Here is a 25,762-nt window from a genome sequence, read left to right on the forward strand (position 1 = left end):
AAATTTGGACAACTCAGCAATGGCCACATGACTGGAAAAGGTCAGTTTTCATTCCAATCCCAAAGAAAGGCTATGCCAAAGAGGGGTTAAACTACTGCACAATTGCACTCATTCACATGCTAACAAGGTAATGCTCAAAATCCTTCAAGCTAGGCTTCAACATTACGTGAACCAAAAACTTCCAGGTGCACATGCTGGATTCAGAAAAGGCAGAGGGACCAGAGATCAAATTGCCATCATCTACTGAATCATAGAAAAAAGCAAGGGGATGCCAGAAAAACATCTACTTCTGCTTCATTGACTAAAACCTTTGACTATGTGGATCACCAAATGTTATTAAACTTTTTTAAAAAGATGGGAATACCAAAAACTCTTACTTGTCCCATGAGAAAGCTATATGCAGGTCAAGAAGCTGCAATTAGAACTGGACATGCGATAATGGACTGGTTCCAATTGGGAAGAGAGTACGTCGAGTTGTATATTGTTACCCTGCTTATTTAGCTTCTATGGAGAGTACATCCTGTGAAATGCCAGAGTGGATGACTCACAAGCTATGATCAAACTTGTGGAGAGAAATATCAACAACCTCAGACATGCAGGTGATACCACTCTAATGGCAGAAAATGAAGAGGAACTAAACAGTCTCTTGATGAGTGTGAAAGAGGAGAGTGGAAAGGCTGGCTTAAAACTCAACATTCAAAAAACCAGCATCATGGGATCCAGTCCCATCACTTCATGGAAAGTAGAAAAGGAAAAAGTGGAAATGGGGCAGATTTTATTTTCTTGGACTCCAAAATCATTGCAGATGGTGACTGATGTCATGAAATTAAAAGACTTGCTTCTTGGAAGAAAAGCTATATCAAACCTAGACAGTCAAACCTAAACAGCAGAAACGTCCATATAGTCAAAGCTATGGTTTTTCCAGTAGTCATGTATTGAAGTGCGAGTTGAACCATGAAGAAGGCTGAGCACCAAAGAATTGATGCTTTTGAATCATGGTGCTGGATAAGACTCTTGAGAGTCCCTTGGACAGCAAGGCAGTCAAACCAATCCTAAAGGAAATCAGCCCCGAAGATTCACTGGAAGGACCAATGCTGAAACTGAAGTTCAAATACTTTGGCCACCTGAAGCAAAGAGCTGACTCACTGGAAGAGACTCTGATGCTGGGAAAGATGACAGTAGGCAGAGAATGGTCTACAGATAATGAGATATTTTGATGGCATTACGAATTCAATGGACATTGTTGTTGTGGTTGTTGTTAAGTCACTAAGTGGTGTCCAACACTTTGTGACCCCATGAACTACAGCATGCCGGGCTTCCCTATCCTTCACTATCTCCCAGAGTGTTAGTCACTCAGTCATGTCCATCTCTTTGCAACCCCATGGACTATAGCTCGCCAGGCTAGAATACTGGAGTGGGTTGCCATTTCCTTCTCCAGGGATCTTCCCGAAACAGGGATCAAACCTATGTCTCTCTCTCTTTTTTTTTTAATCACTATATTTTTATTTTATTTTATTTTTTTATTTTATTTTTTTTTAATTTTAAAATCTTTAATACTTACATGTGTTCCCAAACATGAACCCCCCTCCCACCTCCCTCCCCATAACATCTCAGTGGGTCATCCCCATGCACCAACCCCAAGCATGCTGTATCCTGCGTCAGACATAGACTGGCGATTCAATTCTTACATGATAGTATACATGATAGAATGCTATTCTCCCAAATCATCCCACCCTCTCCCTCTCCCTCTGAGTCCAAAAGTCCGTTATACACAGCTATGTCTTTTTTCCTGTCTTGCATACAGGGTCGTCATTGCCATCTTTCTAAATTCCATATATATGTGTTACTATACTGTATTGGTGTTTTTCTTTCTGGCTTACTTCACTCTGTATAATTGGCTCCAGTTTCATCCATCTCATCAGAACTGATTCAATGAGATACCACTTCACACCAGTTAGAATGGCTGCGATCCAAAAATCTGCAAGCAATAAATGCTGGAGAGGGTGTGGAGAAAAGGGAACCCTCCTACACTGTTGGTGGGAATGCAAACTAGTTCAGCCACTATGGAGAACAGTGTGGAGATTCCTTAAAAAATTGCAAATAGAACTACCTTATGACCCAGCAATCCCACTGCTGGGCATACACACCGAGGAAACCAGAATTGAGAGAGACACATGTACCCCAATGTTCATCGCAGCACTGTTTATAATAGCCAGGACATGGAAACAACCTAATGTCCATCAGCAGATGAATGGATAAGAAAGCTGTGGTACATATACACAATGGAGTATTACTCAGCCATTAAAAAGAATTCATTTGAATCAATTCTGATGAGATGGATGAAACTCAAACCTATGTCTCTTGAGTCTCCTGCATTGCAAGCAGATTCTTTACCGCCTGAGCCATAAGAGAAGTTTGCTAAAACTCATGTCCATTGAGTCAGTGATGGGATCCTACTATCTCCTAATGAGTGTGAGCAAACTCCAGGAGATAGCAAAGGACAGGGAGGCCTTGCGTGCTGCAGTTCATGGGGTCTCAAAAGTTTAGACGTGACTTAGTAACTGAACAACAATGTTTTTAAGCTTATAAATATTGAAAAATTCATATATGCAAAATGGACTAATCAAAAGTGAAAAGTAGCAAAGCACTGATAACACTGTGCCACAACACACAAGACTCTCATAGGCTCTCTGCTGGGTGACAGTATCTGAACACAAAATGTATATATTGTTCAATGACATGTGGTTACAGAGATGAACTAATGAGAATTTTTCAGTATACAATTCCTTTCTCTCTTTAATAATTTATGGAGTCACGTGAGACATAAATTGACCATAGTGGAGAGAAATAGAATAGCATTACAGCTGGGAAAAGCTTGGCTGACAATCTGAAAAAGTAGACATATAAATAAATGACTGACTAATACACTTTTTGTGAGAGTTGGACTATATAAAAGGATTCATGTTGATGTATGGCAAAACCAATACAATATTGTATAGTAAAAAAAAAAAAAGGCTGAGTGCAGAAGAATTGATGCTTCTGAATTCTGGTGCTGGAGAAGACTCTTGAGAGTCTTTTGGACTGCAAGGAGGTCAAACCAGTCAATCCTAAAGGAAATCAACCCCAAATAGTTACAGAATATTCCAATACTTTGGCTACCTGACATGAAGAGACAACCCATTCAAAAAGACCCTGATGCTAGGAAAGATGGAGGGCAGGAGAAGGGGATGACAGAGGGTGAGATGGTTGGATGGGATCACCGACTCAGTGGACATGAGTTTGGGGCAACTCAGGGAAATAGTGAAGGGCAGGGAAGCCAGATGTGCTGCAGTCCATGGGGTCGCAAAGCATCAGATACAACCTAGTGACTGAACAACAATATACTTTTCATGTTTAACCTCACAAACTAAAAACCCAAATAACACCAAGTGTAGCCTCTACCTTTCACCCGCCATGTTACTGAGATTTTATTTAACACCAAAGGTCAAAGAGCACAATACTTCTGAATAAAATGTTAAGCTAATAACCAAAGTTCTTATCTATAATACAAATTTGAGAAGGCAATTTTACTTCTGGGAATTCTCTTGATCATTTTACTGTATTCGTGAATAGAGTCATGCACAGAAAGGATCATCACAACATTATGTATATGGTAGAAAAATCACAGATACATTTCCAATGGAAGTAAATGCTAAATAAAGTATTGTATATCCAATTGATAAAATAAAATACACCAGTTAAATAACTTCTAATAACTGCTTCAATTGCATACTTTTGGTATTGAAGTAAGGGGAAAGCAGAAAATAAAAATGATACATTCTTATTAAAGTCATTTTCTGAAATAAGATATGGCATAAATAAATTTTAATAATAAAGTTGAGCTCTAGGCATGAGCTCAATTAGATTAAAAAATATATGTTAAAAAAGACTTTATAAAAATATATGGAAACCTCTACCTGAAATAGTCATGTTTATTTTTATTTTCATGCATTTTTTAATTTTTATAAAAAGTTAATCGGCAAACATTATAAGTGAATTATAATACATCATTCAACCTTAAAACTATAACTAACTCAGTATTTAGAGACAAAGCAGTACTTTTAGAGAGTAAATAAAGAGCTTTTGCACTGTGAAGATTTTTAGTGCGAAATTATATAAGAATATATATTACTTAAGAAAAATAGTTCTAAGAACTTAAATAATAATTGTCTATACACAGGTATAAAGAACAGACTTTTGGACTCCGGGAGAAGGTGAGGGTGGGATGATTTGAGAGAATAGCATTGAAACCTGTATATTATCGTATGTGAAATAGATCACCAGTCCAAATTTGATGCATGAAACAGGGTACTCAAAGCCGTTACACTGTGACAACACTGAGGGATGGGATGAGAAGGGAGGTGGGAGGGGGTTACGGGACCAGGGGACACATGTATACCCATAGCTAATTCATGTTAATGTATGGCAAGAACCACTACAATATTGTAAAGTAATTAGCCTCCAATTAAAATATATAAATTAATTAAAAAGAATTGTCTATAATAAAATAATACATAATAGTAATAATAGTATTAACTCTCATTCATACCCAGTACTATTTCTACTTGTGCCTATTTTCTCTGAGCCTTCTCATACAATTTAAACACTGTAAACTGCATAAGATTTTACCTGACACTCAAGGTAAACACATGGAACCAATATAGTATTGTAAATCAACTATGCTCTGAAAAAAGAGTAGAAAACAAAAACAATAAAAAATAAAAGTAAACCTTTAACAGTTTCATAGGTGTTAGCAAATGGCATGATGCTCTTGGGTCAGGGACAAGTGACTTCACTCACATTTGCATTTTTCCCCTTGAGATAAAGAGCAGCCTAGGTGCATGCTGCATAAGCAATGGGTTTTCATCAGAGCTCAGGAACCCGAAGCTTAGGAAACTCCATGGACTTTATGAAAACCTGCTCAACCTTTATCTTGAAGGGAGACATTATCTTCATTATACTGGGCAGTCTACAAACCTACCCTCTGCTCATAAGGAAAATGTCACTTTTATTTTGGAAAAATTAAATGATACAAAACATTCTTGAAAAGATTCAGAACAAAACTAACAAATACTGAAAATTATGACTATTGTCCCCACACACAGAGAGTCAGTGGGTGAATAAATGGAAGTCACAAAGTCAAAAAGAAATGGTAGCAGACTCTTTAGGACTTTTCTATGTCGATGTCTTCTGAGTTTGCTCATAAATAATGCAAGACGGTTTAATATATTAGAAAGAAAAGCAAAATTTTTGGTAGGTTGCTGGAACTTTGGGTCACTGTAACTGTGTTAGTGGCTCAGTGGTGTCCAACTCTTAGTGGCCCCATGGACTGTAGCCCATCAGGCTACTCTGTCCGTGGAATTCTTCAGGCAAGAATACTGGCATGGGTAATCCATTCCCTTCTCCAGGGGATCTTCCCAACCCAGAGACTGAACCTGAGTCTTCTGTATTGCAGGCAGATTCTTTACTGTCTGAGTCACCAGGAAAGGTAGGCAGAAGCAAATTTACTGTTTATATTATAGTATTGTTTAGTGCATGTTTATATAATTTTAAACATTATAGTCTGATATATATAATTATATCTTGTAAATACATAATAATATCATATATATAATATTAATATCTTCTAATGTAAGCAAGGAAAAAAACACTAATTGTTTCTTCCTCTAGATTCTAATTATGCTTATTAGAAAATTTATTTTTTTAGTTTTAATTTTTAATTAGAGGATAATTACTTTACAGTATTGTGATGGTTTCTGCCATACATCAACATGAATCAGTATACATACGTTCCCTCCTTCTTAAATCTCCCTCCCCAGCCTACCCCTTTAGGTTGTCACAGAGAACCAGCTTTGGGTTTCCTGTGTCATACAGCAAACTCCTACTAGCTATCTACATTACATACGGTAATATATATGTTTCAATGCTTTTTTCTCAAAACATTCCACCCGCCTCTTCCCTCGCTGTATCCAGAAGTCTATTCTTTACGTATGTGTCTCCTTTGTTGCCCTGCAAGTAGGGTCATCAGTACTATCTTTCTTGAGTCCAAATATATGCATTAATATATGATGCTTGTTTCTCTCTTTCTGACTTATTTCATTCTGTATAATAGGCTCTAGGTTCATCTATTTCAGTAGAACAGACTAAAATGCATTCCTTTTTATAGCTCAGATTTTATTTTGGGGGGCTCCAAAATCACTGCAGATGGTGACTGCAGCCATTAGATTAAAAGATGCTTACTCCTTGGAGGAAAAGTTATGACCAACCTAGATAGCACATTCAAAAGCAGAGACATTATTTTGCCAACGAAGGTCCATCTAGTCAAGGCTATGGTTTTTCCTGAGGTCATGTATGGATGTGAGAGTTGGACTGTGAAGAAGGCTGAGCACTGAAGAATTGATGCTTTTGAACTGTGGTGTTGGAGAAGACTCTTGAGAGTCCCTTGGACTGCAAGGAGATCCAACCAGCCCATTCTGAAGGAGATCAGCCCTGGGGTTTCTCTGGAAGGAATGAAGCTAAAGCTGAAACTCCAGTACTTTGGGCACCTTATGCAAAGAGTTGACTCATTGGAAAAGACTCTGATGCTGGGAGGGATTGGGGGCAAGAGGAGAAGGGGACGACAGAGGATGAGATGGCTGGATGGCATCACAGACTCAATGGACGTGAGTTTGAGTGAACTCCCGGAGTTGGTGATGGACAGGGAGGCCTGGCATGCTGCAATTCATGGGGTCGCAAATAGTCGGACATGACTGAGTGACTGAACTGAACTGATACATACTGAAATTTCTCTAGAAACTTAGGTAAAACCCAAAATGCCTAGAAATTAGTTCTATGTTCAAAAGTAATCTTTTCCCTTTTATTAATATTGAATAGCATCTTAATCTCTCTTTGACTTAACTACTTCAATTATAAAACCTAAAACTCTGAAAATTATGCTTATACATACAGATTTGTGTTCTCATTCATACGGGTTTGCTGAGACCAATAAAAATTGCCTTGTACAGGATTTCTTACTTACTAGGTGCTTACAAATAAAGTATCACTAAAAATAGCAATAGAAATGCATAGTACTTAAGCATAAAACTGAAAACTAGGGTAAACCTTTTATGGGAAGAATTATGAAATGTAAACATTGCAATGCCCTAAATAAATGGAGAGACATAGCATGTTCTTAAAGAGAAAAAATTATGATTTGATATCATAATTATACCAGTTCTTAATTGATACTAAGCTCAAACTTATTCCATTAAAAAGCTCAAAAATGTTTTTGTCAATCCTCACAAAGTAAGGGTATATTTGGGAAGTAAAATTTAAAAATAGCCAAGAAATTCCTGAAAGAAGATGAAATTGAAAAAGAAGAATAAAAGTCCTTGCTTTGCAATATCATACTGTATATCAAGTATTTTTACAATGCTATGATAATTACACTGTGGTGTTGATGCAAGGAAAGACATCAGAACTATATAAAGGACCCTTCCAAGCATTTGTTGTTGTTGTTTAGTCACTAAGTTGTGTCCACTTCTTTGCAACCCTATGGATGTGGTCTGCCAGTCTCCTCTGTCCAGTAGACATGGATAATTAATGGAAACCTGGTCACTGACCCAGCTACCACTGCAGACCAATGATACATATTCAATACATTGTTATACCTCAGTTGACTGTAAATACAGAAAACTAAGACAAATAAATCCCTATCTCCAACCCTATTCCAATCTCCTTCAACTTTGCCTATGTAAAAACTAAGAACTTAAATACTGCTTCAGGAACTTAAATACTGCTTAAGTTTTATGTAAATCACAAATACATTAAAGGAAAAAAAAATTCTAGATCTTTAGCTTCAATGTCTATTTTTTCATAAGACTATTGTGCCCAAGAACACACTTGAGTAGAGGTATCATATACAGATTTTTATGTTCTTTTTCACTTTAACTTTATTCACATTTATAAGAGAGGGCCACGCCTCTTGATTATCCAGAATTATCTTGTGGTATAAAACTGTCTAAGTATCTGAAAAAATGAAGTCAAAAACTTCCATCAATAGACAAAATACACTATAATCTTTCTCTAAAATAGTCTTATTTGCTCTTTCATATATATGCTATTTTTTCCAAAGGAAAAAGCTTAGCATGAGGGCTGTAATGCTTTTTCTATTAATATATCAAAATGTTCTTTACCAGATTTATTCAAATGGAATACATGAGTGATAAAATCCTGAATTATTCTCAGACAATTGTCAAAACTTAATATATCACTTCTGGGGAGGAAACACTATGAAACAAATGAGAAAGAAAAAGATTTGAGGTGGGGTGAATGAAAGAGGGAAAGAGAGAAAGGTGAATGAGATTGAATGAGAATTTAATAAATGCTGTTGAGGTAGCAGTTTATTTTAACCAGACCCCCAGAATCAGGAGTCCCCAGCCTCCAGGAGCTACAGTCTGATGATCTGAGGTTGAGTTGATGTATTAATAATAATAATAGAAATAAGCTGCACAATAAATGTGAAGCCAAATCCATTGCCCCACCCACCTCCAGTCCATGGAAAAATCATCTTGCATGAAACAGGTCCCTGGTGCAGAAAATTTGGGGAACTGCCTCCCCAAATAAATTGATGAATATATCTATTCTAGAGTTGAAATTTAGAAGTTCAGTGATTGACAAGGTGGTGCTTATTAGCACATTTTTGTCACTTTCACATAGGAAGTGTCAAGTGATTTGTTTGCTTGACAGGCATTAACTTTGCAAATTAGGTTATATAAACATTATTTCCTCTAAACTAAATAGCTCCACAATTTTTCACTCAAATATATATTTAAAACATAAGTTGAAAACATTCACTAAAATATATATTATACCAGCAAGGACATATTGAAATGAATTCTTCTAATGAATTTTTAGTGTATCAGGTTAAACAGGTTCTAAGTTGAAAAGTAAAAGGAATAATTAATAGTCTTTTGAAAAGTTGTAGTAAAGCCTTTTAGGGATAATTCCTAGAAAGTGATTTTGTGATTGATCTTCATGATTAAGTAACAAATCTTTTTGAAAGTTAGGTCATTTCCAATTCCTTGCTATCAATAAAACTGAAGAAGGAAGTAATCAAGTTGCCAGCAGATATAACATTAAAAATACGTTTTATGAGAAACTACTAGGTTACTTGGAATAAAATTTGAGAAGAGTTTAAGAACAATGCTATTACAGAGCTCCTGCATTAGTATCTCTCCATTAAATATATCAGTTTTCTTATCATTTACATCTGCAACAAAGAAAACTAGGAAAAAAATTCTCATTCTACCAACAAATAATAAAGATCCAAACTTACTGTAAAAAACAAAAACATCCTCTGCCATCTCACAAGAGATTGTTTCCACTTACTCCACTTACTTTTATTTCTTATACTTAATAATTATTCGAATAAGTATCAATGTCATTTTGTTCATCTTTGTGCTCACAATTTACACTAACTCAAATGTAATGAAAAGAATTGTGACTAAATTTTAACTTGTGGATATCCTTAGAAACACTAATATTCTAAAAAAGTATTTCAAATCATATTTACATTTTTGTTGCAGTTAATATGTATCAGTTCAGTTCAGTCACTCAGTTGTGTCTGACTATTTGCGAACTCATGAACTGCAGCACGACAGGCCCCCTGTCCATCACCAGCTCCTGGAGTTTACCAAACTCATGTCCATTGAGTCAGTGATGCCATCCAACCATCTCATTCTCTATCGTCCACTTCTCCACCTGCCCTCAATCATTCCCAGCGTCAGGATCTTTTCAAATGAGTCAGCTGTTTGCATCAAGTGGCCAAAGTATTGGAGTTTCAGAATCAACACAGTCTTTCCAATGAATATTCAGGACTGATTTCTTTTAGGATGGACTGGTTGGAACTCCTTGAAGTCCAAGGCTCTCAAGAGTCTTCTCCAACACCACAGTTCAAAAGCATCAATTCTTTGGCGCTCAGCTTTCTTTATAGTCCAACTCTCACATCCATACATGATTACTGGTAAAACCATAGCCTTGACTAGATAGAGCTTTGTTGGCAAAGTAATGTCTCTGCTTTTTAACATGCTGTCTAGGTTGATCATAACTTTCCTGCTGAGGAGTAACCTCTTTTAATTTCATGGCAGCAGTCATGATCTGCAGTGATTTTGGAGCCCCCCAAAATAAAGTCAGCCACTGTTTTCACTGTTTCCCCATCTATTACCGTGAAGTGATGGGGCCAGATGCCATGATCTTTGTTTTCTGAATGTTGAGCTTTAAGCCAAATTATTCACTCTCCTCTTTCAATTTCATCAAGAGGCTCTTAATTTCTTCTTAGCTCTCTGCCATAAGGGTGGTATAATCTGCATATCTGAGGTTATTGATATTTCTCTCAGCAATCTTGATTACAGCTTGTGCTTCATCCAGTCCAGTAGTTCTCATGATGTACTCTGTGTATAAGTTAAATAAGCAAGGTGACTATATACACTCTTGACGTACTCCTTTTCCTATTTGGAACCAGTCTGTTGTTCCAAATCCAGTTCTAACTGTTGCTTCCTGACCTGCATATAGGTTTCTCAAGAGCCAATTCAAGTGGTCTGGTATTTCAATCTCTTTCAGAATTTTCCAGAGTTATTGTGATCCACACAGTCAAAGGCTTTGGCATAGTCAATAAAGCAGAAATAGATGTTTTTTTTCTGGAAGTCTCTTGCTTTTTCGATGATCAGCAGATGTTCCCATTTTGACCTCTGGCTCCTCTGCCCTTTCTAAAACCAACTTGAACATCTGGAAGTTAACCGTTCACATATTGTTGAACCTGGTTTGGAGAATTTTGAGAATTATTATTATTATTTTTGGATAAAGTCCAATTTATTATTTTTTAAAATCTTGTAAGACATGACATTATTTATTATTTTACTAGCGTGTGAGATGAATGCAATTGTGCAGTAGTTTGAGCATGCTTTGGCATTGCCTTTCTTTGGGATTGGAATGAAAACTGACCTTTCCCAGTCCTGTGGCCACTGCTGAGTTTTCCAAATGTACTGACATATTGAGATCAGCACTTTCACAGCATCATTTTGAGGATTTGAAATAGCTTAATTGGAATTCCATCACCTCCACTAGCTTTGTTCATAGTGATGTTTCCTAAGGCCCACTTGACTTTTCATTCCAGAAAGTCTGGCTCTAGGTGAGTGATCACACCATCGTGATTATCTGGGTCGTGAAGATCTTTTTTGTACAGTTCTTCTGTGTATTCTTGCCACCTCTTCTTAATATCTTCTGCTTCTGTTAGGTCCATACCATTTCTGTCCTTTATCAAGCCCATCTTTGCAAGAAATGTTCCCTTCGTATATCTCATTTTCTTAAAGAGATCTCTAGTCTTTCCCATTTTGTTGTTTTCCTCTATTTCTTTGCATTGATCAATGAGGAAGGCTTTCTTATCTCTCCTTGCTATTCTTTGGAAGTCTGCATTCACATGGGTATATCTTTCCTTTTCTACTTTGCTTTTTGCTTCTTTTTTTTCACAGCTATTTGAAAAGCCTCCTCAGAAAGCCATTTTGCTTTTTTAGATTTCTTTTTCTTGGGGATGGTCTTGATCCCTGTCTCCTATCCAATGTCATGAACCTCCATCCATAGTTCATCAGGCACTCTATCTATCAGATCTAGTGCCTTAAATCTATTTCTCACTTCCACTATATAATCATAAGGGATTTAATTTAGGTCATAAATGGTCTAATGGTTTTTCCTACTTTCTTCAATTTAAGTCTGAATTTGGCAATAAGAAGTTCATGATCTGAGTTACAGTCAGCTCCCAGTCTTGATTTGCTGTCTGTATAGAGCTTCTCCATCTTTGGCTGCAAAGAATATAATCAATCTGATTTCATTGTTGGCCATCTTGTGATATCCATGTGTAGAGTCTTCTCCTTGTGTGTTGGAAGAGGGTGTTTGCTATGACCAGTGCATTATCTTGGCAAAACTCTATTACCCTTTGCCTTGCTCTATTCTGTACTCCAAGGCCAAATTTGTCTGTTACTACAGGTGTTTGTTGACTTTCTACTTTCTTGACATCCTGTAGAAACAATATTGACCTAAGAGAAGCAGAAGATATTAAGAAGAGGTGGCAAGAATACACAGAAGAATAGTACAAAAAAGATCTTAATGACACAGATAATCACGCTGGTGTGATCACTCACTTACACCAGACACCCTGGAATGTGAAGTCAAGTGGGCCATAGGAAGCATCACTATGAGCACAGCTAGTGGAGGTGATGGAATTCCAGTGGAGCTATTTCAAATCCTGAAAGATGATGCTGTGAATGTGCTGCACTCAATATGCCAGCAAATTTGGAGAACTCAGCAGTGGCCACAGGACTGGAAAAGGTCAGTTTTCATTCCAATCCCAGTGAAAGGCAATGTGAAAGAATGCTCAAACTACTGCACAATTGCACTCATCTCACACGTTAGTAAAGTAATGATCAAAATTCTCAAAGCCAGGCTTCAGCAATACATGAACTGTGAACTTCCAGATATTCAAGCTAGATTTAGAAAAGGCAGAGGAACCAGAGATCAAATTGCCAACATCCGCTGGATCATTGAAAAAGCAAGAGAGTTGCAGAAAAACATCTATTTCTGCTTTGTTTACTATGCCAAATCCTTTGACTGTGTGGATCACAATAAACTGTATGACACTTTGTGACCCAATGGACCACTGCATGCCAGGATTCCCTGTCATGCTTAAAGACATGGATTCTGAAAGAGATGGAAATACCAGACCACCTGGCATGCCTCTTGAGAAATCTGTATGCAGGTCAGGAAGCAACAGTTAGAACTGGACATGGAACAGACTGGCTCCAAATAGGAAAAGGAATACATCAAGACTGTATATTGTCAACTTGCTTATTTAATTATATGCAGTGTACATCATGAGAAATGCTGGACTGGAAGAAACACATGCTGGCATCAAGATTGCTGGGAGAAATATCAATAACCTCAGATATGCAGATGATACCTCCCTTAATGGCAAAATGTGAGGAAAAACTAAAGAGCCTCTTGATGAAAGTGAAAGAGGAGAGTAAATAACTTGGCTTAAAGCTCAACATTCAGAAAACAAAGATCATGGTATCCACTGCCATCACTTCATGGCAAATAGATGGGAAATCAGTGGAAACTGCGGCTGACTTTATTTTTGGAGGCTCCAAAATCACTGCAGATGGTGATTGTAGAAATGAAATTAAAAGACGCTTACTGTTTGGCTGGAAAGTTATGACCAACCTAGACAGCATATTAAAAAGCAGAGAAACTACGTTGTGAAGAAAGGTCCGTGTAGTCAACGTTATGGTTTTTCCAGTAGTCATGTATGGATGTGAAAGTTGGACCATAAGGAAAGCTGAGTGTCAAAGAATTGATACTTTTGAACTGTGGTGTTGGAGAAGACCCTTGAGAGTCCCTTGAACTTCAAGGAGGTCCAACCAGTCCATGCTAAAGGAGATCAGTCGTGGGTGTTCATTGGAAGGACTGATATTCAAACTGAAATTCAATACTTTTGCCACCTGATATGAAGAACTGACTCATTTGAAAGGACCCTGATGCTGGGAAAGTTTGAAGGCAGCAGTAGAAGGGGAGGCCAGAGGATGAGATGGATAGATGTCATCACCAACTCAAGGAACATATGTTTGGGTAAACTCTAGCAGTTGGAGATGGACAGGGAATCCTGGCATGCTGTGGTCCATTGGGTCACAAAGTGTCATACAGGACTGAGTGACTAAATTGAACTGAATTGAAATGGACACCTTAATTATATACTTTTCCTATGTATCAATAATAGCTCAACAAGCTAGAAAAAAAAATAATAACCCAGTTCAGTTCAGTTCAGTTCAGTTGCTCAGTCGTGTCTGACTCTTTGTGACCCCATGAATTGCAGCATGCCAGGCCTCCCTGTCCATCACCATCTCCCAGAGGTCACTCAGACTCACATCCATCGAGTCCCTGATGCCATCCAGCCATCTCATCCTCTGTCGTCCCCTTCTCCTCCTGCCCCCAATCTCTCCCAGCATCACAGTCTTTTCCAATGAGTCAACTCTTCGCATGAGGTGGCCAAAGTACTGGAGCTTCAGCTTTAGCATCATTCCTTCCAAAAAAAATCCCAGGGTTGATCTCCTTCAGAATGGATTGATTGGATCTCCTTGCAGTCCAAGGGACCTTCAAGAGTCTTCTCCAACACCTCAGTTCAAACGCATCAATTCTTCAGCGCTCAGCCTTCTTCACAGTCCAACTCTCACATCCATACATGACCACAGGAAAAACCATAGCCTTGACTAGACGGACCTTAGTCGGCAAAGTAATGTCTCTGCTTTTGAATATACTATCTAGGTTGGTCATAACTTTTCTTCCAAGGAGTAAGTGTCTTTTAATTTCATGGCTGCAGTCACCATCTGCAGTGATTTTGGAGCCCCCCAAAATGAAGTCTGTTTCTACTGTTTCCCCATCTATTTCCCATGAAGTGATGGGACCAGATGCCATGATCTTCGTTTTCTGAATGTTGAGCTTAAGCCAACTTTTTCACTCTCCTCTTTCACTTTCATCAACAGACTTTTTAGCTCCTCTTCACTTTCTGCCATAAGGCTGGTGTCATCTGCATATCTGAGGTTATTCATATTTCTCCTGGCAGTCTTGATTCCAGCTTGTGTTTCTTCCAGTCCAGCGTTTCTCATGATGTACTCTGCATAGAAGTTAAATAAGTAGGGTGACAATATATAGCCTTGACGTACTCCTTTTCCTATTTGGAACCAGTCTGTTGTTCCATGTCCAGTTCTAACTGTTGCTTCCTGACCTGCATACAGATTTCTTAAGAGGCAGGTTAGGTGGTCTGGTATTCCCATCTCTCTCAGAGTTTTCCACAGTTTATTGTGATCCACACAGTCAAAGGCTTTGGCATAGTCAATAAAGCAGAAATAGATGTTTTTCTGGAACTCTCTTGCTTTTTCCATGATCCAGCGGATATTGGCAATTGGATCTCTGGTTCCTCTGCCTTTTCTAAAACCAGCTTGAACATCAGGGAGTTCATGGTTCACGTATTGCTGAAGCCTAGCTTGGAGAATTTTGAGCATTACTTTACTAGCGTGTGAGATGAGTGCAATTGTGCAGTATTTTGAGCAATCTTTGGCATTGCCTTTCTTTGGGATTGGAATGAAAACTGACCTTTTCCAGTCCTGTGGCCACTGCTGAGTTTTCCAAATTTGTTTGCATATTGAGTGCAGCACATTCACAGCATCATCTTTCAGGATTTGAAACAGCTCAACTGGAATTCCATCACCTCCACTAGCTTTGTTCATAGTGATGCTTTTAAGGCCCATTTGACTTCACATTCCAAGATGTCTGGCTCTAGATTTAGTGATCACATCATCATGATTATCTGGGTCGTGAAGAAACCCAATAGTAAAAAATAATAAACTATGTAACATGTGAACCTAAATGATCTCATGATTCATTATTTTGAAGGAAAAAAGCAAAATACATATCAAGGTGAAAGAGCATGGGCTACGTTCTACTTTAAAAAATTTTCACAAGACCAAATAGTAACTATCCAAAGGAAAGATACCATAGTGAAAATCCTACAACACTAGCATGAAACTGAAGCAATCCGCAGACAACAGTGATGAAGAAGGACCACAGTAGAAGAGGAAATTTGGAAAGAGAAACACACACATAGAAAACACTGTGAAGAGACACATGGAGAAAATGGCTATCTACAAGCTAAGGACAGAAGTCTGGAACTGACACTTCCCTCACACCCCTCAGGAAAACACCCCACCAGTACCTTGATCTGGAGCCTCCAGAAATATGAAACAATAATATCTATTATGTAAGCTAAAAAAAATAAAAATAAAACAAGCAGAAAGACCCCATGTGTGTTGCATATGTGAGTGTGTATATTTTTGTTAATCTTTCTAGCATCTCTATGTCAGATATATTTTTAAATATTTAATATTTTACTGAGTATTTTACATCAACTGAATAAAAGAGGAGAAACAAAAATTAAGATAAAATTTTCTTCTAGCATGGGTTCAACTTCTTTACCTATCATTAAGTTTTCCAAAACAAGAAATAACTTGAACATTTTTACTGCGGGATGGTCTCTGGAGAACAAAGATCATATCGTGTTATTTCTATGTGCTCACATTAAACCACATAATTGTGCCTTGTAAAATAAAACCAAATTTGTACAAATAATTGGAGTTAATATATTGATTCTTTACTATTTTTGAAATTATGTATAACCACCTACTGTAAATGTCTGTAAATACTTTGTAGATTCTAAACACAAATCTGCTTCATTTTCCCAAGAAAGAAAGTGAAGTCACTAAATCATGTCCTACTCTTTTCGAGCCCATGGACTGTAGCCTGCCAGGTTCCTCCATCCATGAGATTTTCCAGGAAAGTATAATGCAGTGGGTTGCCATTTCTGGAGAATATATGATATTCTTGGGTATCTACTTGGAAAAGCAAAAATTTAGATTGAAGGCAGGAGGAGAAGGGGACAACAGAGAATGAGATGATTGAATGGCATCACCAACTCAATGGACATGTGTTTGAGTAAACTCTGGGAGTTGGTGATGGACAGGGAGGCCTGGTGTGCTGCAGTCCATGGGGTCGCAAAGAGTCAGACATGACTGAGCAACTGAACTGAACTGAACTGAATCTCTATATTGAACAAACAACAATGGTTTCCTTTAAAATCCATAAGAAAACTTTAATGGCAATATATACTAGTTATGTATAGGTAAACCTTCCAGGTGACTCAGTGGTAAAGAATTTGCCTGCCAATGCAGGAGACACAAATCAATCCCTGGGTCAGAAAGATCCCCTGGAGAAGATGACAGCCCCATCCAATATTCTTGCCTGAGAAATGGACAGAGGAGCCTGGTGGGCTATAGTCCATGGGGTTGCAAAACAGTCAGACATGACTTAGCCACTGAACAGCAACATGTATGAATCCACAGGGTTTTTTGTGGATGTTATGTAAAAGGTAGCTGTGATGCTCATTCTTCAGTTTTTGAAAAGCTCCTTAGAAGTTTACTTCAAATACCTGTAATCCTTTCTAACAGCCTGAGCATTGGTTCAGAGATAGTTCTCTTCTCTTCAAACAACTCTAACATCGATTTTGAAATAAATGTTACCAGTGGAATTCAGAAGGTTTTACAGTGACTCAGTGTGAAGTCATAAACCTGAACTTTTAGGAATTTGTTTTATAACCTTGAGGTGTCTTAGACATACATGCTTGTAACCATGGTTGATAGACCCTGTTGACATTGAAGCACTGAATTTGTTTTATCTTTTTCTTTAGGGAACCCAGCTAACTTGCCCTGAGAAACAAGTTTATTTGATTTAGTTGGGTCCTATTTTGCCTGATGTTTACAGGTCAACACACACAAACAAATGCCTTTTAAATGATTGTGTACTGACTTTTAGACAATTCCTCATGGCCTCAAATGCCTTAACAATTTAAACACAATAAAAATAAATATCCAAACAATTGTCAAGAATACTATTAGCATTAAATCCATTTGAGCAGTGTACAGCTATAAAATTGTCTTTAAACATTTGCTTAAATTGATACATTTTATATTTAAATCATCTGTATACTATCTGTGCCATACTAAGAATACATTTCTATAAAAGTATTGTAGTATTGTAGATTTTTTTAAAGAATACATAGTAAAAAGAAAAGGCAGGATTTCTCTCTATCGTGATCTTCACTTAAGGGAAATTTTACAAAAGAAAAAAGTGATGATTTATAAACATATTATATAGTAGTACTATTATGTTAAAAAATATAGTAAAATTGACAAAATAGGCATAAAAATACATATATTTTTCTCTACACCAAACAGTATCGGTTAGAAAACATAATAAAAGGTTATATCTTTATTATAAGATTTCTATCACAATATTATAAAAAGTAATAGCAAAGAAAAATTAAAAAGCAATGGCAAAGAATGGGGAAAAAAGTTGGACATATATGATGGCAAAACATTAGCTCTCTGTAATTATAACTGACAAAATGTTCATCTATAAGAATAACAAATGAGTAATATCAAAAATAAAAATATTATAAAATATATATAGGCAATAAATTTAAGAAAAAATACTCTTAGAGACCTAACTTATTCAGGTTAAAGAAAATTGACAAATTATGATGAAAGATCTCATTTACAAGGACCATATAATTATTTGAAACATACACAAAGTTTTTAAAAAGCTTCACAATATATAAAAGAAGATGAATACAAATAGTTTAAGAAATTGTCAAATTCATCATTACACAGAGATTTCAATACCAATCCCCTCAATTATAATTATATGCTAAATATACAAAAAGATATCTAAGATATATAAGATATGAACAACACAATTATAAAGCTTTATCTAGTGGCCATAGGCATTGCTAAATTCAGCTGCCATTTCTAGATAAAGTGTATGTGCCTCTAGCTGTTCTGAGTGACTGAACATACATTCCAATTGGTTTGACCAACACAAGCATTTGTTTCCAAACATTTTGCATATTTCTTCTGAGAAATACATAAAACTCCATACCTATTGCATGAAGATTAAATATCAATTTAATGAATATAAGGAAAATATAAAAATTACCATATGTATTAGCCCACCAAGAAAATATCAACACATTTCACAACATCAATCCATGAGTATTTGTTAGATCATGTCTTAATAAAATGCAATCAAATTAGAAATATATTTGAAAATAAAAGAATATTGAGTGAAAACTAAAATAAAATAAGCTTTTAAATACTTAAGTATAAAATTAAATCAATTTTTTATTTTTATTTATTATCAAATTTTTAACTAATGAGAATTTCAAAATGCATGATAATTACTAACAATGAGGCAAACACCTGCAAAGGGAAAACATAGGAGCAGTAATCATATTTTGGAGATCAGAATCTTCTAACAAACATGACTTGAAGAAACTCCCAAAGGCTGAATAGAAATTATTCAGGAAAGAAGTGGAGTATATATAAGACAAATAGTGCAGGATATATAGGAAGGTAACTGTTTGAAAGTGAAAATGAGAGTGTTAGTTGTTCAGTTGTGTTCGAGTCTGTGTGACTCCCATGGACTGTAGTATGCCAGGCACCTCTGTCCATGGAATTCTCTAGGCAAGTATACTGGTGTGTTGCCATTGCCTTCCCCAGGGGATTTTCCCAACCCAGGGATCAAACTTGGGTCTCCTGCATTGCAGGCAGATTCTTTACTGTCTGAGCCAATAATTGCTTACTTTTTTCTTATTTCTTTGTGCTTCTTACTTGTTGTTTATCCAGAGGCAACAATTTTTTTTCTTACAGTTTAAATGAAATTAATTTTTATTTCAAGTTTGAAATTCCAAAACAGGTTTGAAAATGAAGCCCAACTCAAAGTAAAACCCAGATACTTAAAAGTTACAACGGGTTATTTATTTTAAAATGTAAATGATAAAAGTCAATGCTCAGAATTGAATTTGTTATTTTCTAAGAGTGTGACTAAGTAGAAGACAAATATGCCATCCAAATCCAGAAGATGCCTATATCCTAGACAAGGAGGACACAAGTTTCAGGACCTTATAATTGGGTGTCACTGCAAATGCCATAGACAGGACAGCAGTAACATAGGCCCATTCTGAGTGGACAGATGCAGCAAACCATAGCAGCAGCACATGCTGGGTCAGAAGATGAATCAGACACTGGACAGATCAAGAAACATTAGAGAGGCCAAAGCTGACCTTGGTGACAATTCAGGACTCTGTGTCCACTTCTAATGGCAGATGGTCTTAAGCATTTCCATGCAACTCACAAAGAAAGATAAGAGGAAAGATTGTTAAGGAGGACAAGATGCCTGATAGTAAGTTTGAATTTTAAATTGATTAAGGTTATATACTACATAACCTATATAGGTTATATACCTATATAACTAAGGTTACATACAACATTTATGGAAAAATTAACCTCAAGAGACTCTTTCAACTTGAGCAACCCAGAGTCCCCTTAAAGAGACCAGATTATATATTTTCCTCCATTGAAGGGAAATGAGTTCAGGAGCAAGTTGATTGCAATTATAGAAGAAAAAAAAAAAGAAAATTGCAGGGCTACATGTCAGATTAGTAGCACACCAATTTGAAACACATGGCTCATGTAAAAAGTAAAAAGAGAATGCTTGCTGTGGAAACTGGCCATTTGAGTTTAACTGAATATGGGATTCAGTTAATAAGTGGGGAATGAGGTATTTAGATAGGTCAACCAGAGAAAATTATGACATAAAAGACATGTCTTTTTATGTGGTAGAGTGTAGATTTCATTCTACACTTTCACTGAAAGTTTTATATCACTGAAAATTTTATATAGTGGAACAAGCACAATATTTAAGTCAGGATTACTAAGATGTAATTTACATACAGCAATTCACCCTTTTTACTGTATATTTTTATCACTTTTGACAAAGGGATAGAGTCTGAAACATCCTCACAATCAAACTGTAGAAGAGTTCCATCACCCAAGATATTCTGCTCTCTCCTCTACCCACAAGTCTTAGTATTGACTCATTTTCTATCCCTGTAATTCTGTCTTTCCCAAAATATCACATCAATGGACTAATATGCTGGTCAAAAAGCAATAGTTAGAACCATATATAGAACAATGGACTGGTTCAAAATTGGGAAAGGAGTACAACAAAGCTGAATATTGTGTGCTTGTTTAACTTATATGCATAGTACATCATGCAAGAATACACAGAAGAACTGTACAAAAAAGATCTTCAGAACCAGATAATCATGATGGTGTGATCACTCACCTAGAGGCAGATATCCTAGAATGAGAAGTTAAGTGGGCCTTAGGAAGCATTGCTATGAACAAAGCTAGTGGAGGTGATGGAATTCCAGTGGAGCCATTTCAAATCCTGAAAGATGATGCTTTGAAAGTGCTTCACTCAATATGCCAGCAAATTTGGAAAACTCAGCAGCGGCCACAGGACTGGAAAAGGTCAGTTTTCATTCCAATCCCAATGAAAGGCAATGCCAAAGAATGCTCAGACTACCGCACAATTGCACTCATCTCACACGCTATTAAAGTAATGCTCAAAATTCTGCAAGCAAGGCTTCAGCAGTACATGAACTGTGAACTTCCAGATGTTCAAGCTTAGAAAAGGCAGAGGAACCAGAGGTCAAATTGCCAACATCTGCTGGATCATCGAAAAGCAAGAGAGTTCCAGAAAAACAACTATTTCTGCTTTATTGACTATGACAAGCCTTTTACTGTGTGGATCACAATAAACTATGGAAAATTCTGAAAGAGATGGGCATACCAGACCACCTGACCTGCCTCTTGAGAAACCTGTATGCAGGTCAGGAAGCAACAGTTAGAACTGGACATGTAACAACAGACTGGTTCCAAATAGGAAAAGGAGGATGTCAAGGCTGTTTATTGTCACCTTGTTTATTTAAATTCTATGCAGAGTACATCATGAGGAACGCTGGCCTGGAAGAAGCACAAGCTGGAATCAAGATTGCTGGGAGAAATATCAATAACCCCAGATATGCAGATGACACTACCGTTATGGCAGAAAGTGAAAAAGAACTAAAGAGCCTCTTGATGAAAGTGAAAGAGGAGAGTGACGAATTTGGCTTAAACCTCAACATTCAGAAAACGAAGATCATGGCATACAATCCCAACACTTCATGGCATATAGATGGAGAAACTGGGAAAAGTGGCTGACTTTATTTTGGGGGGCTCCAAAATCACTGTAGATGGTGATTGCAGCCATGAAATTAAAAGACGCTTACTCCTTGGAAGGAAAGTTATGACCAGTCTAGACAGCATATTAAAAAGCAGAGACATTTCTTTGCCAACAAAGCTCTATCTAGTCAAGGCTATGGTTTTTCCAGTAGTCATGTATGGATGTGAGAGTTGAACTATAATGAAAGCCGAGAGCTGAAGAATTGATGCTTTTTTTAACTGTGGTGTTGGAGAAGACTCTTGAGAGTCCCTTGGACTGCAAGGAGAACCAACCCATCCATTCTAAAAGAGATCAGTCCTGGGTGTTCATTGGAAGGACTGATGTTGAAGCTGAAACTCCAATACTTTGGCCACCTGAAGTGAAGAACTGACTCATTTGAAAAGGCCTTGATGCTGAAAAAGATTGAGGACTGAAGGAGAAGGGGATAACAGAGAATGCGATGGTTGGATGGCATCATCGAGTTGATGAACATTGATTTGGGTGGGCTCTGAGAGTTGGTGATGGACAGGGAGGCTTGGCGTGCTGTGTTTCATGAGTTCACAAGGAGCCAGACATGACTGAGTGACTGAACTGATACTGACATCTTGCAAAATGCCAGGCTGGATGAATCACAAGAGGGAACCAAATTTCCAAGAGAAATACCAACAACCTCAGATATGAAGATGATACCATTCTAATGGCAGAAAGTAAAAAAGAACTAAAGAGCCTCCTGATGAAGGTGAAAAAGGAAAAGCAAGAAGGCTGGCTTAAAATTCTACATTCGAAAAAAATAAGGTTGCGGCATCTGGTCCCATCACTTAAAGCAAATAGTAGGGGGAAAAGTGGAAGCAGTGATAGAGTTTATATTCTTGGGCTCCAAAACCACTGCAGATGGTGACTTCAACCATGAATTTAAAAGACGCTTGCTTCATGGAAGAAAAGCTATGAAAAAACTAGACAGTATATTAAAAGCAGGGATAACACTTTTTTGACAAAGGTCCATATAGTCAAAGCTATGGATTTTCCAGTAGTAACATATAGATGTGAGAACTCATAAAGAAGGTTGAGTGCTAAAGAATTGATTCTTTTTATTTGTGCTGCTGGAGAAGACTCAAGAATCTCTTGGACCGCAGGGAGATCAAACCAGTCAATCCTGAAAGAAATCAATCCTGAATATTCACTGGAAGGGCTGATGGTGAAGCTGAAGCTCCAATACGTTGGCCACCTGATGCAAAGAAGTTGCTCATTGGAAAATGTTCTGATATTGTAAAAGATTGAAGTGAGGAAGAGAAGAGAGAAATAGAGTATGACATGGTTGGATGGTATCATCAACTTAATGGACATGAATCTGAGAAAACTCTGGGAGATACTGGAGAACAAAGGAACCTCACATGCTACAGTCCATGGGGTCACAAAGAGTTGAACATGACTTAAGGACTGAACAACAATGGATACTGAAGTGAAGTGAAGTCGCTCAGTCATGTCCTACTCTTTGCGACCCCATGGACTGTAACCTACCAGGCTCCTCCCTCCATGGGATTCTCCAGGCAAGAATACTAGAGTGGGTTGCCATTTTCCTTCTCCAGGGGAGCTTCCTGACCCAGGGATCGAACCCAGGTCTCCCGCATTCCAGGCAGATGCTTTAACCTCTAAGCCACCAGGGAAGCCCCACAACAGATACTATGTAGCCTTCATAATCAGTTACTTTACTCCCTTGACACACAATGTTCACCCTGCTGTTGTGTCTATCACCAATCTGTCCCTTTTCTTGCTGAGTAATATCAATATATAACTGTATCAATATACTACAGATTGTTGGTCCATTCACCAGTTTAAAAGCACTAGTTTGTTTCCAGTTTCTGAGACACAATGGATATTAACTATAAACTCATGCACAAACCTAAATTTCCATATCTCTTGATAAATATAAGATTAGGATTGCTGGATCATACATTAATTATAGGGTTATTTTTTACTAGCAATTGCCCAAATATTTTCCAAAATGGTTTTGCAATTTTGTATTCACACTAGCAATATATAGGAGAGTTATAGGTGCCCTGCACCCATGATGTCTGATGTGTTTTTTATTTTAGATGTTCTAATAGTTATGTCAGGCTTTCCTGATGGCTCAGACAGTAAAGAATCCTCCTGCAGTACAGGAGACTTGGGTTCAACCCCTGAGTCCAGAAGATCCCCTGTAGGAGGAAATGGCAATTCACTCCAGTATTCTTGGCTGGAGAATCCCATGGACAGAGGTGCTTAGGGTCACACAGAGTTGGACACGACTGAAACAACTGAGCACAAGAGGTATATAGTGGTATATTACTGCGGTTTTCATTTGCATTTTCCTAATGACTAATGATGTGTTTAACATCCATATTTTTATTATTTTCTTCCCATATATAGTTAGACATTACTTCTAATAATATCTATATAATAATGCTATTATATGCTATCCATACAATTTTAGTGAATTGTCTCCATATCTTTTACATCTTTATTGGACTGTTTGCTTTTCTTATCAGGTTTTTAGAGAACCTTCTATATTCTAGGTGCAAATCCTTTCTCATATGTGTCTTTGGCCAAAATTTTCTTTCAGTCTTTTCAAATCAAATATGGCATTTTAAAAATAAAGCTGGCATCAATTTTTATTTTTTTATTTTTATTTTTTTTAATTTTTTTAAATTTTATTTTTACTTTATTTTACTTTACAATACTGTATTGGTTTTGGCATACATTGACATGAATCCACCATGGGTGTACATGCGTTCCCAAACATGAGCCCCCCTCCCACCTCCCTCCCCATGACATCTCTCTGGGTCATCCCCAAGTCCAGCCCCAAGCATCCTGTATTGTGCATCGGACATAGACTGGCGATTCATTTCTTACATGATAGTATATATGTTTCAATGCCATTCTCCCAAATCATCCCACCCTCTCCCTCTCCCTCAGAGTCCAAAAGTCAGCTCTACACATCTGTGTCTTTTTTGCTGTCTTGCATACAGGGTCATCATTGCCATCTTTCTAAATTCCATATATATGTGTTAGTATACTGTATTGGTGTTTTTCTTTCTGGCTTACTTCACTCTGTATAATCGGCTCCAGTTTCATCCATCTCATCAGAACTGATTCAAATGTATTCTTTTTAATGGCTGAGTAATACTCCATATGTACCACAGCTTTCTTATCCATTCATCTGCGATGGACATCTAGGTTGTTTTCATGTCCTGGCTATTATAAACAGTGCTGCGATGAACATTGGGGTACATGTGTCTCTTTCAATTCTGGTTTCCTCAGTGTGTATGCCCAGCAGTGGGATTGCTGGGTCATAAGGCAGTTCTATTTGCAATTTTTTAAGGAATCTCCACACTGTTCTCCATAGTGGCTGTACTAGTTTGCATTCCCACCAACACTGTAAGAGGGCTCCCTTTTCTCCACACTCTCTCCAGCATTTATTGCTTGCAGATTTTTGGATCACAGACATTTTGACTGGTGTGAAGTGGTACCTCATTGTGGTTTTGATTTGCATTTCTCTAATAACGAGTGATGTTGAGCATCTTTTCATGTGTTTGTTAGCCATCCGTATGTCTTCTTTGGAGAAATGTCTATTTAGTTCTTTGGCCCATTTTTTGATTGGGTCGTTTATTTTTCTGGAATTGAGCTGCATAAGTTGCTTGCATATTTTTGAGATTAGTTGTTTGTCAGTTGATTCATTTGCTATTATTTTCTCCCATTCAGAAGGCTGTCTTTTCACTTTGCTTATATTTTCCTTTGTTGTGCAGAAGCTTTTAATTTTAATTAGATCCCATTTGTTTATTTTTGCTTTTATTTCCAGAATTCTGGGAGGTGGATCATAGAGGATCCTGCTGTGATTTATGTCGGAGAGTGTTTTGCCTATGTTCTCCTCTAGAAGTTTTATAGTTTCTGGTCTTACATTTAGATCTTTAATCCATTTTGAGTTTATTTTCATGTGTGGTGTTAG

Source organism: Capricornis sumatraensis, chromosome 5 (assembly GCF_032405125.1).
Source record: "Capricornis sumatraensis isolate serow.1 chromosome 5, serow.2, whole genome shotgun sequence".
NCBI lineage: Eukaryota > Metazoa > Chordata > Mammalia > Artiodactyla > Bovidae > Capricornis > Capricornis sumatraensis.